We start from the raw sequence: 12,359 nt of genomic DNA, 5'->3' as shown, positions 1-12,359 counted from the left end.
CACCTTATTCAGCACTATAAGAACCTTATTCAGCACTATTCTTATAAGTGCTACCGGACGATCCCTAACTGTATTAGTAATAAAGTCTCAATTTACTCGGTTAGTTAGGCACTAACAGAAGACTATATCTTGTATGTAAGGAAATATTTCTCTAATATAGAGAGCAATTGCCTATTAGAAAAGAAAAATTGAAAAAGACCACCAAAAGAAATGGATCTATGCAAAAACCATATAACAAGACGAATAATGACATTCCATAGAAAAAGGGTAGCTTTATAAAAGTCTGTATATATCAGATATATTCTGCGGCAGAAATCAACGCCAATATCAAGCAAATGAATACATAATTCCAAGAATTGGACTAGGCTCATAAATCAGAATGAGGTCCAACTGTCCAATTACTACTACTACCGGTGGCGAAGCCACATGGTCGCAAGGGTGGCCAACTGAAACTACTACTGTTAATGGTCTACTCGAGTTCTCTTGCACCTGCCATGGCTGCATATCACAGTAATTAAAGTTGCCCCGCCAAGATACAGGCAACTGTACTGCAATGCTCGATTTCAGTTGGCTCAGCAAACATTATCATCATAGCCCCATCGTTTCCTGTTTTCGATATCATTGATGTGATACTTTGCTTGCTTTGCATTGAAATGCAGCCGGTGAGGAGAAGATAAGAACTGAAACAAACGACACAAATTCACATATACAGAAACATGCATAGACACAAAGGATTGTTAGGCCTAAAGCAAAAAAAGAAATCATCCGCATGTCAGAGATAGTCATTCACTCTGAGAATCATCCCCCAAAGCCTCAAGGTTAAATCAAGGTCTTTCAGTTAAATTTTCTCCACAAAAGAGGGGCCGTTTGGTTTGAAGCATAAAATCATCAGACAACGGAGAACGCAAAACACACCAGAACTGAAATTTCACCAAAATGGTTATGAGGGCTCAGCTGATACTGAACAGATATGGAGAAATATTAGGACAGCAATATGATTTATAACTTGGTTCAACATATCCCAACATTCAACCATGGAAAAGATTCTTTTTTTTTTGTCTTTCAAGCATGTAATGATAAGGCAAAGAGAAGCCAGCCACGCCAAGGCTGCAAACACCGGCCATACCGGCTTGCCACGCCAAGATACAGGTCAGTTAATCTCAATGCCCGAATTAGTTAGCCCAGATATAGAAACACCATCATCACGGCCTCTTCATGTACCTTCCATCAACACCGAAAAAAAATAAAAAATCTACACTTACACAGAGGAAAGACAGAGATGTTCAGTATATATAGGTTAAATCCATTATGCATGTTCCAGTTTCTGTTTCTGCTATTCAATAAACAAGGGCTGTTGGTTGTTTAATAATTAAGGAAAATCAATGGTGCAATAGAGCAGGGCAACCACCCTTTAAAGAAAATCCCAAGCCCTGTTTTGCCTCATTTCTTTCTGGGATAACCATTTCTGATTATGGGAATTTTTTTTGGTCTTTTCAGCTCCGAATTTCCCAGCACTGTCTTGTATAAAAATCCGCCGTATAATTAAAGATAGAGCAAGATCATATTAGCTCTGCACAAAGGGCCATAGGAGAAGTAGAGATCAAATAAATCATAGACAAAAGCCCAAGCAGGAACACCATCAAAAATATATATCCATATCCTTCGGTACAATCAAATATATCAAACGATTTGATGGTATAATACGATTAAAGTTGTTTGTAACCAAAGTGAAATCATAGGCTTACCAGAGAAGTAGGCCAACCACCCTTACATTTTTCTCAGATGCCACATTTGAGGTTTTCAAGATGCTTTATAACACGTAATCAGAAAACTGCAGGTTCGACTTAACCCCATACTGAAGCATGGAAAAGTTTCTGTTTTATTTTTCTTTCAAGCAAATGGGGCTCAGATGTGTATTATGATAAGGCAAAAGAGAAGCCAGCCACACCATGGCTGCAAATACTGGTTGCATGTGAGAAAGAGAAAATCTCCATCACATGCCATACCGGGTTGCCACACCAAGATACGGGCTGGGTCATCTCAATGCCTGAATTGGTTAGCCCAAACATATAAACATCATCATCACTGCCACGTTATGTATCTTCCATCAACCTTGTCAAAAGAATACACGCGCACACACATAGAGGAAAGCCAGAGATGTCACTATATGTAACTTAAATCCTTTTCGCTTCTGCTTTTTTCATAAACAAAAAGGTTGTTGGTTATTTATTTGTTTTGATAATGGAGGAAAATCAATGGCGGAACAGAGGGGCAACCATCGTTTTAATGAAAATCCAATACTCTCTGTGTTGCCTCATTTCTTTCTTTCTTATCAGGGCTAACCTTCCGGTTACTTTCTTAAATCGAGACGTACACGCGGCTTCGGGTTAAAGTGAGGGCTCAGATTTGCTGTAAGTTTTGACAAAGCAAAAGAAAAGGCGACGTCATCATGGCTGCAGACACCGATTTGCTATACAAAACCATACCGGGTCACCCTGCCAAGATACGAGTCGGATATTTTCTCAATGCCATAATTGAGCATAGCTCAGAAACGAAAGCAATCATCACAGCCCCTTCACAACATCAGTATCCGGTAGCAGCAGCACAAAGAGTGGAAAAGAAGAGGAATATATTAGGGGTGTGTTTGGATGAAGTTTTTCTTTTTTTCTCTTTTTCTTGTTTATTTGAAAGGGCTGTTGGGTTTTTTGGTTAACAATGGAGAAATCATAGGCATAGCAGAGAGGCGCAACCACCCTTTACAAAAAATCGCTCTCTCTCTAAGAAGCACCAGTGATCTAGTGGTAGAACAGTACCCTGCCACGATACAGACCCGGGTTCAATTCCTGGCTGGCTCAACTGGTTGAGCTGTGAGGAATCCGTGCACTTCATGAGGTGATACGGGTCTCAGCAGTTATCTGATTACTGGACAGATACAGTAGTGCATCTGAGCTCTTCCACCTTTTTTTCCATCAAAAACAAAAGCTCACTATCTCTCTGATGCCTCATTCTCTAGGCCATGCTCAACTCTTTGCTTTTCTGGTAGAACTTTGGGTAGGCTCAGATTCACCTTTTTCAGATAAAAACCAAAAAGCTTTGGAAACCGCCATGGCTGCAAGCATCAGTTAGACTTATGAGAGATGAAACACCAAAAATGGAACTTTTCCCCCATATCTCACAGACCCACTGAGCTGCCACGCCATGTAACAGTTTTCTTCAGCTCACTTTAGTATATGTCTGATTCAACTTACACAGAAGACAAAATCTTCATAGCCTAACATAAAATGAAACAGAGGGAACAACAAGAATAGGAATACAAAGAGGTCATTATGTATTTTCACCATACCGTATTTCTTTCTCAAAACTGCTGTGATTATGCTTTCCTTGAGCCGAGGGTCAATCAGAAATAGTCTCTCCACCTTCACAAGGTAGGGCTAAGGTATGCGTACCCACAACTTTCCCCAGACCCCATTTGCGGGATTACACTGGGTTATTTTTACCAAAAGGGTGGTTTTGTAATTGGATCACTGGAGTGATCATCGGGGTGGAGAATGACAGAGAGGGGCAAAATCACCCACTGAAACTCCCCAACAGCTCTCTGCTTTTGCCGCTGCCTCACACTTAAACTAATGAGACACCATTTCTTAAATCGCACAAAAATTGAGGCTAAAATCTGTGTTTAAGTTCAGGCGAAAAGAGAGTCCAACAACGCCATGGCTGCAGAAACCACCAGAAAATCTGGGAACATGCACTGCCAAGATACGGGTTGGATAGTCTCAAATGCCCTATTTGTAAGCTCAGATTCTCCAAAGAGCTTTAAACACAGAGGGCTGTTGGTTGTTTGATAAAGGAGGAAAATCAACAGCGTAACACAGAGCAAACTTTTTCAAATAAACATAGGGCTGTTGGTTGTTTGATAATGGAGGAAAATCAATGGCGGAACACAGAGCAAAATTTATGTATTTCGGCTATGCCTTAAATAGCTGTCCTCAATTCGGCTATTGCACTTCCCCCACCTCACCATGGCTGCAAAATACCGGTTGCATGTGAGAGACAGAAATCTGCATCACAGGCCATACCGGTTGCCACGCCAAATACGGGTTGGTTCATCTAACTGGTTGCATGCTTTGCAGCTTTTCTTCTCATGTTGAAGTAAGCAAATTCCGCAAGGATCAAACTTGAATAAAATACCCCATCAAAAAACATTGCGTTGCAAAAGTCAATTGTTTAGTAGTCAGAAACAAAAGATTAGCCCACCATATTCCCATCTGAAATAACAGAAAGCAAGCTGAAAATTTGAGACGCAACAAATTGGTTAATCACAGATGATAATAACAAGGACTTTAAGGCTCAGATCTGTATTCCGTCTCAAGCACCACCAGGCTGCAAATCCCGAAACCGGGATGCCCCGCCAAGTTACAGGCCCACCGACTTCCTGAATCCATCTAGCTCAGAAAAATCAATAACTTAAGGGGCCATGAGGTCCTTTTGGTAAAAATAGCACGGGCTAGCCAATTTTCGGACTGGTCATTCAAAATAGCCAGCGTTCGCAAAGTCATTGAAAAATAGCCATTATTTTGCAGCAACACGAAAAGTTCCAGCATAATATACTGGAGATCGGTGCACCTGTATATGAACTTCCAGCATATTATGTTGGACCGGTATATTATACTGGAACTCAAGTATATTATGCTGGAACTACAGTATATTATATTATGCTGGAGCATTTTCCGGATTTTGAAGAGTGTTTTTGTTCAGATTTATCTTTACATGAAAAGTGGCTAAATCTCGATTACTTTTGAAATTGTGGTTATTTTTGAATGACCACTTGTAAATCTGGCTATTTTTGAATTTCTCCCGTCCTTTTGTTGCCCCATTACAATATCTGCTCCATATTTTCATTGTGTAGCTTTTTAAAGTAACAATACAACTTGTATTATCACTTTTAGCCTGCGCCAAAAACTATTTACATTCCGTAGCCGAAAAAGTGTACAAAATTTGTATAATTTTCATATAACATACAAAATGTATATATATACAAAAAATATAAACAAAATATACATTTTTTGGATATTATGTTGAGAGCGGCGGTACAATGTCATTTTCCCTAAAAACAACCTTGTAACAGAGAAAAAGACGGATACATGCATATCCATCAAGAGGTGGATTTAGGATTTGAACTTTATGGGTTCGAGTTCGAAATTTTATCACAACACATTTGATTTAATGAGTTCGCAATCTATCATTTTTAGCAAAGCTTGCATTCGACATATCCCAATATCGAATCATGGAAAGTTTCTTTTTTCAAGCAAATGGGGCTCAGATGTGTGTTATGATAAGGCAAAAGAGAAGCCAACCACGCCATGGCTGCAAAACACCAGTTGCATGTGAGAGACAGAAGTCTCAGTCACAGGCCATACTGGGTTGCCACACCAAGATACAGGCCGTGTCATCTCCATGCCTGGACTCGTTAGCCCAGATATAGAAATATCATCATCACCGCCTCTTTATGTACCTTGGATCAACACCACAAGAACACGCACACACAAATACAGAGTAAAGACAGAGATGTCAGTATATATAACTTAAATCCTTTTTGCTCTTTCTGCTGTTTTCATAAACAAGGGCTGTTCATTTTTCTGATAATGGAGGAAAATCAACAGTGAAACAGAGAGGGGCAACCACCCTTTCAAAGAAATCCCAAACTCTGTTTTCTGCCTCATTTCTTTTATCTTACTAGGCTGACCTATCTTTGCTGGGGAAGTTCAGACTTGTGAGGTCTCTTTGATTAAAAGCTCTAAAAAGAAAGAGTTAGTATCTTAATTCGAGACTTACACGGGCCTTTCTTTTTTTAAGAACTTAACAAATACTGAAATACCGTATCTCGAATACCAAAATCTTAATTCGATATATACCAAATTATGCACACCCCTAGCTGCAAGCATCAGTTAGCCTTATGAGATATAGAAGAAAAACCATAAAATGGAATTTTTTCCAATATCTCACTGACCCATCTGAGTTGCCATGCCAAGATAGAGTTTTTTTTTCCAGCTCAATAGAAAAATATGCCTGATTCATCTTCCACAGAAGACAAAAACAGAAATATTCATAGCCTCATAGCAGATAATATGAAACAGAGAGAGTAACAAGAAATTTAGGCTCAGATTCGTGTTTAACCTCAGGCAAAAAAGAGAGTCCAACAACGCCATGGCTGCAAAAACCCACTGGGAGCATGCCCCGCCAAGATACGGGTCGGGTTATCTCAAAATGCCCCGATTGATTGATAAGCTCAGAAAGGAATGACAAAATCATCATCGCCTCTTTTTTAACCGCCGATTATACTCACCGCCACCGCCACCGCCACCGCCAGCTCCACCGGCAACATTGAATGCTCCGGCGAAAGCATTAAAAAAAAGAAAAAAACAAAGAGTGGAAGGGCTGTTACTAATGCTATTCTTATACCCTCTACCAAACGACCCCTTAATAAAATCGATAAAAAGGGCTGTTGTTAGGGTTCTTACAACATATGGAGAAATCAATGGCTAATTGCAGAGAGAGAAGCAACCGCCCTTTCAGAATATCCTCAATCTCTGTAGCCTCATTCTTTTCCCTTCTGAGCTTTTGCTTTCTTCATTTCACTAACATTTTTTGTTTGTATAGTAGTATGCCGAGAAAATGATCCTTAATGTATAGGGGTTGGAATATTTTGGTCCTTGATATATACCACTTAATAGGAATAGTCCTTAATGTATACAAAAGGTGATAGCTTTGGTCCTCAACTCTAAAACTAACAGTAGAACACAAAGAATTCTGTTAAACTTCACCCCAGCCTCTCCCGACTACCCCCTCCTCTTCTCTCATTCACCATTAACGACCTTAAATCCAAACCCTCTCTCAAACAAGAATGGATCTGCTTGGGAAGCTAAATTGTTTTGCTTGTTAATCTTATGAATTTTATAAATGGAAATCCTTTTTTTTCTTGTTTGAATTTATTTGCGAATCTGTTTTAATCACTTCATTTGTTAAAATTTCAGTTTGATTTATAATTTGCAAACAGAGATACATAGACTTGAATCTAATGCTTGGGCGATGGATCATGAAATATATTCTCTATAGTATTCAAGTTTGGAAAACCAATTTAATTTCATTAAGTCTTAAGAGAATAGTTTTCAATGTGCTACGGAATTCTAAACTTTTTCTTTGTATCTTGATGAAGTTTGAATTTTTTTCTTATTGGGAAAGATTCAAAGAAGTAGAATAATGGTGAACCGGAAAATTGTAGCCATTATAGGACTAGTAATATAGTCGAAGAAGAGGTGATGGGCCAATTCATGATATGCAACCAATAATGTTGCTTGACAAGATTTTATATTGGCAAAGATTGATAGAAAGAGCAATCGCCACAAGGCCAACAAGGACAGTTAAAATCGTCTTGTCCAATTTGCTTTGTAGCTGTTGTGCAAAAACAAGTTTTGGTCTTTGGATATATCATATGGGTTCACTCAGCTTGTTCTTGATATTTTCTTCCATTCAACATATCAATCATGTGTAACAGTTTTGATTGTTTGAAATGGGTGCTTTGGTAGTAACAGAAATGGTGGAAGAGATGCGAGCTGGGGTTGGGTCTTTTTATCGAGGACCAAAGCTATCACCTTTTGTATACATTAAGGACTATTCCTATGAACTAGTAAATATCAAGGACCAAAACATTCCAACCCGTATACATTAAGGACCATTTTGATCATTTTCTCTGAATATAGTTTGGACTTTCTTTTTTTAGGTGGTGATTTTCAGTTTTTTTCTTTTAATTCAAGAATGACTTTGACAATATTGAAATGGCCTTTATAAATACTAAGGGCTCCTTTGCCAATAATTTTTTTTTTGTAACTTTTTTTTAAATTAGTGTTTGGTCATAAAAAAAATTAAATTTTAATTTAATTTGAATTTCGAAATTTTTTAAAAATTTAAAAAACTCTAAGAAACTGTTTTTCAAAATATTAACTTTAAATCACTCACAACAATTTAAAAACAGCTTCAAATTATATTTATGTACAAACATAATTCTAATTTTCTAATACCATTTTTACTTGAAAACTATTCACTTTTTCTGAAATTTCAACATTTGGATGTCAAATTTATAAGAAAAGTAAAAAATAGTTATTCACTCTTTTTTTTCCCTCCCAATTTAGGAGGATCTATAGTATTTACATACTTCTCTTTCAGCGTAACTCGGACCTAACAATTGTGGGTGGAAGACCAAAGAGCAAGCATCACTTGTCACAAATACACTTGTGTACACAAATTTCAAGACAAAGTAAAAATTGTAAATTATAATTTTAATATTAAGAGCCTATTTGGGTTACCATCTCCAGGATTTTTGGCTTGTTAATGGATGGAACTCGTCGCTAATAGTTGATATATATTAGTCACAGAAAATAATAGTCTCTAGCTTTACTTAAACTCACTGGATGTATTTCTAGTGTCTGTTGGCTTGATGGGGGTTTTCTTATTTATAGTGATATATAGAACAGAATAATTGTGATAAAATCAATTTTATTTCTTTAATTTAATTGGTCTGTTTGAACTATAAACTTAAGTCTCATATTTCTTATGATAAACTTCCACTTGATTGGCCAGAATGTCACTTATACACTTAGGCAACCTTATTGCGAGTTGAATTGACTTGGCATGCCATGCTATTTCACATGTAATATTTTCCTTTGATTATTTTGTTTGATTTAGAGTCAATTAATTTGACAGTGTGACAATAGTTTATGCTTCAAGATGAACTAAGAGTCATGTTTGGGACATGTGCGAGCTTGTATTAACAAGTTGATTTGACTTGACATGCTACGTTACTCGACATATAGCATAATTCTTTGAAAGAATTACAGCCCATGTCACTTGGCCTAATAGCCCAATCGAAAATGGCCCACATTTGAAGCTCTTACCCTATTTAGCCCATGTTGTATATAACTTGAAAAAAAAATTTCAGCCTTTAGCCCACTATTAAAGACATACTTTTAGGGTTTTTATTATTTTCTTCTTTCTTCATTCCCTTCTCTCTCTCACCGCCTCTCACTTCTTTCTTTCTAACCCACATAAATCTCTTTTTTCCTTTTCACTCGATTTCAGTTTTCTGAGGATTTACAACTACCACCACCGCCACGACCTACATACGTGATTGCCCTTGAAATCTCACACACTTACTTTGTTGAATATGCATCAGATCTTAATGCTTCGCTGGATTTTTTACCGGGGACAATTCCCCCTATCCCATCGTTTTGTAGGTTTGAAAAGGATTGGGATGAAGAAGAGGAGCTTCGTAGCAGTGCACGCAGTGTGAGTCCTACTGATTACCAGAATGATCCATATCATGACTACTCTGGTAATGTTCTCGAGTATATCTTCGCATTAAGGGAATATACTGGCGAAGGTGGAATTTGTCCAACTAAGCCACCCATTGCGGTAAATGTACCAAGAGGACTTGTGGAAGTTAAACCCTCTACCCCCCACGCAGTTCTGCCATTAATGGCTCGAAGAAGGCTCGAAGAAAGACTCCGTCGTCCATGGTGGCAAGCAGAAGAATGAAGAATATTTTTGAAAGAAACATGAAAATACACACAGATTTGAAAATAAATAGCTCTCAAACTTGATTTGCACCTAAAATAACCACTAATGTTGGAAGATTTTGAAGTTTGAAGTTCTGGTCATTATTATTATGCCCTTGAAGTCTCGAATCTGAAATTGGGTTTGGATAAAAATCATAACTATGTAGCAGTTTGTATCAACACTGTATACTAGTGTATAATTGTGTATATGATATACAAGCACCTCTTATATACTATTATACATGTTTATACAAAGTTATACAGTATTGTATAATTGTGTATAAATGTGTATATTTGTGTATAATATTGTATAATTATATATTTTTTCAGTTTATAAGGATGTATATACATTGTTAGTGTGTAAGAGGCCTCTACAGAAGTTTGACACTTCCTTCTCTTCTTCTTTTTCGTGTAATGTGTTGTATGAGCGTTGGAGGGATTCTACAATTCATTTATCAAGTTTTTATTTTTCTTTTATCCTGTTGGATTGCTTCAGCAATTGCACATAAAAGTGTTTGAATTTCTTACCTTCAGATAATATGTATTATTCAGGATTTTTGAGTTGCGTTGTGGCTGATTTGCATTTTTTTATCAAATGCTTAATAATCAAAGGAAATTAACAGAATGAAAACAACTGGTTGTATACAGAGGGAGCAAAATAAGCTGTCTTTCGGGAATTAGCCTATTATTTTTTGGGCTATAGATTTGTAAAGTGGTATCTAGGCTATTATGTTGCAAGTCAGGTGTGTGAGTTATATTTATGTGAAATTATCCCTAATTCTTTTCGTTGTTTTATTTGACTCAGCGACACATAATTTGACATATGTTAGCTTGAACTTTGAGGTAAACTAATAGTCTTGTGGATATGTGCTCATTATTTGAGGCCTAACGGGACTTGCCCATATAAATTTGGACCTTGAATTTAACTACGTAGTTTGAAGTTAAATAATGAAAAAACAACCCATTCAGGCCTTTCAGAGCTAAAATACTAGTATCAAAATTAGTCCATTCATGAGAAATTTTCATAAAGCACTATCTTTTAGTAGTAATTAGCCATCTATAAATATCATTTGCTATATTACGGATTATAGATACCTTTTATGTGGTTATAAAATATATTTGATGTATTTAAGCTATTGTATTCATGAATACAATAGCAAAAATAGGCGTGAATCAGGGAAGTCCAGCTAATCAGTTGTTGTATTCGACTGTATTCATGGAGTGAAACATGGGATTACAGCTGCACAGAGAGATTACAATGTTTTTAAAACGAAAAGTGAATCAATTAACATAATAGACTCCTAATATAACTCAACAAACTCAATTATAACATACAAATTTTTTTATTTTCAGTTATAAAAAAGATTCTCAACCGAAAAATACCCAAAAGCATAGCAATCTTCAGAGAAATTATATAATACATATGAATACATAAATTATATTAATTAAAAAAAAACTTATGAATACATTTATGGCATATAGCGAGACAGTGAATACAATGAAATACATAGAATACAGCGGGATACATTGAAATACAATGAGAAAAAAAGACAGTGAATATAATGAAATACAACGAGATACATTGAATTACAATGAAAAAAAAGACAATGAACACAATGAAATACATGAAAATATAGCGTGATACGTTGAACATACATTGAAATATATTAACAGGAAAGCAAGTTGCTCAGCCCCAAAATCCGTCGTCTTTGTTCAAGGAAAAAACCCTAATTTCTGGCGAATCTGCCGTCGAGCAAAAACCCTGAATCTCACTGTTCCCACGCATCATGTACATTGCTTCTGCCACATGTTTGAACCAACGATAACCATTTTTGAATGATTTCTTGACTTTTCCTTCCATGGAATAAAAGACAGTGAATATAATGAAATACAACGAGATACATTGAATTACAATGAAAAAAAAGACAATGAACACAATGAAATACATGAAAATACAGCGTGATACGTTGAACATACATTGAAATATATTAACAGAAAAGCAAGTTGCTCAGCCCCAAAATCCGCCGTCTTTGTTCAAGAACAAACCCTAATTTTTGGCGAATCCGCCGTCGAGCAAAAACCCTGAATCTCACTGTTCCCACGCATCATGTACATTGCTTCTGCCACATGTTTGAACCAACGATAACCATTTTTGAATGATGTCTTGACTTTTCCTTCCATGGAATATATTTTATATTTGGCCACCCTCTTCTTTCCTTTTAAGCTCCGGCGTTGAATACCATGGCCGATTCTCTGGTAATTGATAGTTACTGGATTTTGAGGTTTGGTATTTGTGAGAAGGCATCACATCCGTCAACGTCGTCGTCGCCAAGAGAAGTGGTGGCCGGTCAATGAATCTGGTATTATTTGGAAGAGAGAATGATGTGTATCAAATTAGAGAGAGAAATAAAATAGTGTAACTGAATAGCGTATTTAGTGGCTTAGGGGTAGGAGGTACCAAAATGAGATATTTTGCTATAAACATTAAAAGATATCTATAGAATATAATTTTTTTTAAATAATTTTTATTTAAAATAAATAAGGTGTTAACCTTTGCTATAGGAGGTAAAATTTCCTTCATAAAATACCATCAATATTAGCCAAATGTTACCAAATTTAGTCCTAAATCCTATTTTATTAAGTGGTTAGTCTCCTTCTTTGTTTGTGCGTCGTTGCTTCTAAAAGCACATAACTGAATGTGATTCAACAGCGGGTTGAAAGCAAAAGGCACAAAAAGATAAGGTCCTTGAT

The 12,359-nt window shown here is 36.6% G+C and overlaps 1 long non-coding RNA gene across 1 annotated transcript; it reads right to left on the bottom strand.

The window, feature by feature from the left end:
• On the bottom strand, nt 233-4,560 carry LOC109234493. The gene is made up of 2 exons (XR_002069234.1): nt 1,746-4,560; nt 233-1,221 (listed from the first exon to the last, which is right to left on the bottom strand). It is a non-coding gene; the product is annotated as an uncharacterized LOC109234493 (long non-coding RNA).

The sequence above is a fragment of the Nicotiana attenuata genome, chromosome 11, assembly GCF_001879085.1.
Source record: "Nicotiana attenuata strain UT chromosome 11, NIATTr2, whole genome shotgun sequence".
NCBI lineage: Eukaryota > Viridiplantae > Streptophyta > Magnoliopsida > Solanales > Solanaceae > Nicotiana > Nicotiana attenuata.
The sequence above is the reverse complement of the archived record's forward strand: the minus strand, read 5'-3'. Positions and strand labels throughout refer to the sequence as shown.